The sequence below is a fragment of the Danio rerio genome, chromosome 20 (genome assembly GCF_049306965.1).
Source record: "Danio rerio strain Tuebingen ecotype United States chromosome 20, GRCz12tu, whole genome shotgun sequence".
In the NCBI taxonomy this organism is placed as follows: domain Eukaryota; kingdom Metazoa; phylum Chordata; class Actinopteri; order Cypriniformes; family Danionidae; genus Danio; species Danio rerio.
This window is the reverse complement of record NC_133195.1, coordinates 9,057,501-9,065,466: the sequence shown is the minus strand read 5'-3', so window position 1 is coordinate 9,065,466 and position 7,966 is coordinate 9,057,501.

Here is a 7,966-nt window from a genome sequence, read left to right as displayed (position 1 = left end):
TGGACATCTTTTAAAAACAAACAATGCTTGCTGAAGTGCTTCATTCTTCATTTTTAAACAAACTTTTGATTAAATGATTGATTAAATGAATACTGTGGGACAGTAATGCCAACTTTTTTCATTTTAACACTAATGGTATTTTCTGGTATATTATTTATCTCAATTTATGAATATGAATAATTCATAATAACCAGTTATCATTGATTATGAATATTCAGAATTAACAGTTAATTTAACAAAACAAATCTAACAATGACTTCACCCGCTCGTCTGAGTGAACTGTGATTATTTATTTATAAAGGGAATTATAACTACGTCTTGTGTAGTAGATGAACAGTTTATAAGTTTTGGTAAACTTATATGCTGGTAGTTAGGGTCTTTTATCGTTAAAGTGACTGTTTCTGTGAGGCAAAACAAAGACAATCCAATGTGGTTATAGAGTGATTTATTGACTAATCTAACATATAATGAACAAACATACACAACATAACAACAAAAACACAAAAAAGAAATAGAAGATAAAAGAAGGGCAAGTCTAAGTCAGTCCCACACAACTAGTAAGAACCACCAAGTTGGTAAACACCGGTAAATACAGACTGGTTATAGGTAAATACAGACTGAATAACTGCATTTAATGAGTCTATTGCCCTCTTCCTGTGATCTTTCTCTGATGCTTGGAAGATAAAGTCTTGTTGTTTGTGTGGTATTTGCTGCACGGATCGGAGGATACGCATGATATAAACTGTAAACTAAGTTATAATTTGCCCGAAAATAAGAAACTTGGACTCAGGCGAGTCCCAAGGCCCTTGGGTACAGAGAAAGGGTCTCCCCTGGTGTCAGGAAACTTCTGCGATGATGCAGGGGTGTTACAGGTATTTAAAGGTGTTGGTCAGGTCACTTCAAGGCTTTCCTGACTGACCAATGGCATGAAAGGAAAAGTCGCATGGGAAATTTTCTTTGTTCCTTCTCTCTGGTCTGAACCGTCCCAAGACAGACAGACAAAACTTTTACTCATGGTTTGAAATTACCCCAAGCATACAAGTTATCACCCCGTGTCATAGATCATGAGCTGTAGAATTATGTATGGAGAAGAATGAGACCATACATGACACTTTTAGAAATACATAAAACATAATTCATGCAGTCTTAGTTTGTGTAACGTCTTGAAAAGGGCACATACCAGTGTAAAAATTACTAGAGAATTAAGGAAGAGAATACATAGGTTACAAACACATTACATGTGAAGAAACTTTGAAAAGAATGTGAATTGCAGGTGCTGCTTTCGGAAGTAGACCGGAGAAAAACTGTGTTATTTGCAAGTTTGTCCTCTGGAATAAATAATAAAAAAAATAAAAAATAGAGTGGAGAGTTTAGCTGACGCAGTTAACGCAGTTGGGGTCTGAACATCACACTGTGAGTGAATAAAAAAAGAAATAGTCCAATGTAAAGGTGTAAAATTTTGTAGTGTCTATTTAGGCAAGTGCAAATAGAGTGATTCCTGCCCGTTTGATTGACAGAGACAACAAAACTAAAAAGAGCGGATATCTGCAGTGCAAGTGGCGTAGCTCGTAAAGCGAATGGCAACTTGCTTTGACACCATCAATCATGAACCTGGTTTGAATCCAGCATCAGATGAAGCTCATTTGAGCATCACATATTATTTGCACATTTATTAAATGGAAATGTTTTTGTTTCATGTATGCATATACGTCTTCAGATGGCGCATTTATAGCAATGTGCGTGCAGTCGATCACTCTGATTACATTGAGAAAACTGGCGATCGCTGCAATGTTAGTCAACTGCATGATATGGAAACCTTATATACCTGGTAGACATGCGGATGAACCCGTCCCATATAGCTGCCATTGCACGACTCAAAGATACTTTGTAGTGTGCAATTTAACACAACTGCCTCTAGGAGTCACCAATGGAAATAAAACAAACGCGCACAAGAAATGCACATACGTCAGCCATGAAGTTGGCATGTAACAATGCACAATCATTACATTGTTTGTAAATCCAAACGTAAGAGTGAAATCTGGTGTACGCAAAGTTTTTGTGCGTAAGCAGTGTTGATACATGAGGCCCCTGGTAACTGTGCAGGCCATGAGAGATGTTTAACTTCACTTTCATGTTCATCAAACCACTCTGTCATCAGTCTTGTTGTGTGTATTGGTGCATTATCATCCTGATACAAATTATTGCCTTCAGGATACAATGTTTAAACCATTGGGTGCACATGGTCTTTAGAATGATAGCCGTGACATGCCCATCTATTGTGTTCATACATAAAGCCATACATTAAAAACACACAAATACTCATGAAATCGTTTTGTGAGCAGTGATCCAATGTCACTGATTCTGGTAGGTCACATGACATAACATAATAGCACGTATATATGATAATATGTAGTATTTTTGAAGTTCATCGCAGCCCCTGATGATGAGTGAATCAAGTTCACTCAATTGGTTCGTTTAAAAAAAGGACTGATTCATTGACATTACCAAGGGCCACAATTTCAGGTAAAAATCTTCTTTAATGTTCTGCTGAAAGAAAAAGGCGTGTGTGTGTGTGAATTGTCATTTCATCCAACTATTAAATGCAACCAAAATAGTGATCCAGTTATTAATCTTAACAATACAAGAGATATGCCTAATATTCATTCATTAATTTTCTTGTCAGCTGAGTCCCTTTATTAATCTGGGGTCGCCACAGTGGAATGAACCGCCAACTTATCCAGCAAGTTTTTAGGCAGCGGATGCCCTTCCAGCCGCAACCCATCTCTGGGAAACATCCACACATATACACACACACTCATACACTACGGACAATTTAGCCTACCCAATTCACCTGTACCACATGTCTTTGGACTGTGGGGGAAACCGGAGCACACGGAGGAAACCCATGTGAACGCAGGGAAAACATGCAAACTCAACACAGAAACGCCAACTGAGCCGAGGATCGAACCAGCAACCTTCTTGCTGTGAGGCGAACGTGCTACCCAATGCGCCACTGCATCGCCCTTATTTGCCAAATAGCATTAAAATAATACATACATTACCTGACAATTTATTAGTTTTAAAGCTGTTAAATACATTGGGGGAACATTATCAAGTACAAATATAAATTTCCGAGACTGACTTCCAGTAGGTATTAGATTAATCTGTTCTCCTAGTCTTCACAGCATGCGTGTTACCTCTTGGCCAGTGATATTGATTGCATGATGCATGATGGGCTACTGAACATTTCATAATTACCCCTCCGATACTGCTCCAAGCTAGAATTATGTTAATTGGCCGAGTGATTAATCACAATAACCACAATTGCAGACACATTATTGGCTCTTCGTGGAACACGAGAGAAAGACATTGTTGAGAATAAGGTTTTAATAAATGATTCCTTTAAGTACATTAGTTTCCCTGTTAAGCCCTTTATCATATTCGCAAACCTGTCGGAGGCGTTGATGCTAATGTGAACATCATGTTGGTTCATTTTCTATTGTAATGTAACATGGTTCCTCCCCTGTGGGCATCAGTATACACACACTCACATACACAAACCGCCAAGAGTCACCCTTTACACCCGTCAATGCAGCTGTGTATTCATCAAAACAAAGAATGTCCAGGCTTAATAAACGATAGCCAATTAAGGTAGTGATCTGTAGCTCTCTACTTATCTACTTTCTCTGCACTCTGCTCAAATGCCTTTGTGCCCCATTGAAAACACTAATGGTCTCAATTAGCACATGCAAATGTTTACCAAAGGTTGGCATGTGTGATTTATGACTGAACACTGGCTTCATCCTCTTTTTTTATATATGTAGATTATTGTGCAAACTTATATATACATGTACTTTCCATGTATAACAATAGCTTTTAATTAATTATTGTGTTTTGAATACTAAAATCTATTAAATTCCATTTAAAACTATGCATTTTCAATATGAGTATATATGGACTCTGGGCTGCTATTTCATTAATTTCAGCATTGAGTATCTGCTTTACCTGTTTGTTTTGTCTTGGGTCTCATTGGCTGATATGGTGAGAAGTTGTAAACTGAAAGTTTATTGAGACTTTAATTTGCTATGTTGATGTACTTCAAACTGAAATGGAATATTGAGTAGGGGGCGGAGCTTTCTTTTGCAAATCATTCCCTCATACCAAACTAACAGTAAGATGGCCTTGGTTAAGAATATTGTGACTAAATGATCAAACTGATGTCAACAGAAGCTCCAAACACAGAAGCAAATGGTCAGAATTTGATTGAAGATTATCAAATGAATTAATTGTTCACCTGAAGAAGTAACAAAGTGTACTAGCAAAATAAACATTGTGAAATTAAATTTCACACAGACTTGAATGCAGTGATGGCTTCTAATAAAGATCTCAAATGGATGCTTTCATTACAAAAATTAACTTTGGAATACTATTATAAATTAACTTTGGAATACTAAAATTAACTTTGGTAATATTCTTTCTGCTAATGAAGGTTTTGTAATATGATTGGGACACTGACAAGTGCGGATCCAAACTCGGGGTTTATTATGCAGAGAATGGTCAAGCAAGCAATGGTCAACACAGGAACAGATGTATATGGGGAACCCCATATCGTGGTCAATAAACAGGCGGATAGTCAAATTGCAAGCAGCAGACAGGAATAAAAAGTAAAACAAACAAAACAAAGCAAGAGTCAAAACCGGCAAGTCAAGCAAAATGCGTGGCAATGTTCAAAATTCAGTAGAACTAGACTCAGCCCTAAAGTTTGTGTGTTTGCTGTATAAATAGTCATAGTAATCAGTTCATTAGCAGCTTCTAGCCATAAGTGTGTGTGTAATTTACCAAATGAGGAACAGGTGTGTGTGAGCGGTGCATTTCTGGAAATTGTAGTCCATATACCAGTGGATATGTAGTACTTTAGCAATCTGCCAGGATAAGATCGCTGGTGATTGTAACAGGTTTTGTCACTGCAGGGCCATTCAGTACAAATTTTCTTAAATCTTGAGATGTTGGATGTGAAAATACAGGTCCTTATCCTGTTCAGGACTGAACAGATTTTATAAAATATGCATAGACAAAGCATGAAATATTTAAAAATGTTGGTTTTTCAGCATAATAGTTTTAATAACTCATTTCTAATTACTGACTTATTTTCTCTTTGCCATGATGACAGTAAATAAGATTTTACTAGATACTTTAGTTACTTTTCAAGATGCTTCTATACAGCTTAAAGTGACATTTAAAGGCGTAACTAGGTTAAATAGGTTAACTAGGCAGGTTAGGGTAATTCGGCAAGTTATTGTATTATGATGGTTTGTTCTGTAGACTATCGAAAAAAAAAATATATATATACAGCTTATAGGGGCTAATAATTTTGACCTTAACATTTTTTTTTAATGTAAAATCTATTTAGCCAAAATAAAAATATAAGACTTTCTCTAGAAGAAAAAAAAAATATTATCAGACATACTGTGAAAATTTTCTTGCTATACATATATATATATATATATATATATATATATATATATATATATATATATATATATATATATATATATATATATATATATATATATATATAAGTCAAAAGGGGGCTATTAATTAATTCTCTCTCTCTCTTTCTCTGTATATATATATATATATATATATATATATATATATATATATATATATATATATATATATATATATATATATATATATATATAGCATATGATATAATTGTATAAATATAAAAACATATCTAAAGTAATTTATGCGCATTAGTGTATTTCTTTAAAATATATATGTATAACTCTAAAAATTTTATTTATTGTTTAGTCTTTTAAGGAATTATATTATTAATTTATTATTATTATTATTTATTATTTTATTGTAAGAAACAGCATAAATATATTAACGAAAATATTACTGAAAACTACTATGTGTATTTTAAATAAATATAATTTTTTATTTCTTTCCATGCAGTTCAACTGTACTAAATTCCAGAAAATAGAAAAGTAAACATGAACAAACACCTTGAGGCATGTTCAGAAGGATCGCAGAATTCACTAAAGACTTCTATTTTTGTAAAAAAAAAAACAAAAAAAAACATACTTACGACTACAAGAATCACAACTGCAGTGTGTTCATAACTCTGTTTTGATCTCCGTAATGTAGCAAAGACCCTTCAAACTGCAGAAGCGCACACAACTCATTCAAATGCACTTATCTTTAATGAACAGCACTCTTTGACCATCCATTCAGTGCCTCCCTCCCATTTTATCCCATTCCGTCTTCCTTCTCCATCTCCATCCTTTGATGTGCTGAGAATGAGGGTTGTCAAGTCTAATTCCATTGCAATCGTCGGGCATTGAAGCCACTTTCAATGACTTGTGTGCATAGCCTCTTCAATAGTGTCCTCTCAAATAGATGCCCGACCCTATAAAACCCATTTATGTCATCGAGAGGCCCTTTTCCTCCACCTTGACGTTCTGAAATGGGAAAATTTTTTTAAGCTATCATATCAGGCTGCATAGAGAGGAATATATATTTTGCTGTTTCCAAGCCATCTATTTTATATCTGATGCAACAAATCAAGGGGCATTATATCAGTAAAGCAGGCTAGTGTGTGTTTTAAGCCCTGCTGTTATGAACCTCAGGGGTAGCTCAGGTGTTGTGTAAAACTACAAATCGATGCCAGTGTTAAGGAGTCCCTAAATCTCTCAGTGTGGTGTGAAAACGGCTCTGAGAGGTAGAGATGGAAACTGATGTAACAGAACCTTCTGACCCAGTTGAGGCCCACAAGGGGGATGCAGGAAGGATTGCATACCTCAGTGTTTTATCTTTAAAAAGTAGCTAACATTCCAAGAAAACAGTCAAGATTATACCATCTTTTACAATTATTTTCTCCCATTTTTTTTCTAGGGCGTTTGGTTGATAATATTTTGCTAATTATTTTGTGTGCTGTTATGGTAACTTGACTAGATTAGGGTTGCCCTGTCTTAACAAGTACTTTGTTGAGTCATTACTGACACTTTATATTAAGTGGTCTTAACTACTATGTACATGCATCAACATATAGATACATTTAGAACAGAATGATTCTGGCAACAGAGTTGAAGATCCACAATGCATTGTCTTTATTAGATCGAACACAAATAAACAGTCCAAGTAGGAGCACGCAATACTTTTAAGGGAAATCCATAAGAGTAGTCAGTCACAGGCAAAGAGTTCAGAGCAAACGGCATAAACAATAAACAAGGCAAGGATTGGAAAACACTGCAAGGCTAAACAATAGAATGCTTCTTAGTGTTACAAACAACAAGACATAGCAAAGTGTGTGAGAAGGTAGGGTGCTTTTATTGTTCAACTAATCAGTCTCGAAGAGCTACAGCTGTGTGTGCAATCATTTGAAATCCGGAACTGGTGTGTGCGTGAGGTGCATGATGGGAGTTGTAGTTCATTTCAGTGGCAGATGTGTAGTTTGGCTAATGGTGTATGTACTTACAGTGTTAACAATGTATTGCAAAACACTTCTGGTTGTCTTGAGGTGAGATACGACTAGAGTTAGGAACAGGTTAGTTGGTGTGGGTAGGCTTAAAGGGTGTTCTAAGGTGTAATAAACTTAATTGCACAAATTAATTACAATACACTTAATTACATGCTGGTACTTAATTAAGCAACAGGTACACAATAGGTACATTAGTTATGTTTCTATCCGAAAACGTGGATGAACTTTATGTATAACACTGGATTATCGCATAAAATATGTGCGGGTAAAGCAGCGTTTCCATCCAGTGAGTCAAAGCGAACAAAATCGTCACTTCCTGATTAACTGGCACCAATTATCAACAGTAAAAACTGAATTTGCTGCAGTAGGAGAAGCTGCATCAATTTTTTCTTTATTTAATAAATGACTTGTGCCTCAGAAGGCAATCTTGACACGCAGTGATTGCGTGGTGGCGTTTGAAGGTGTCAGACGCGGAGC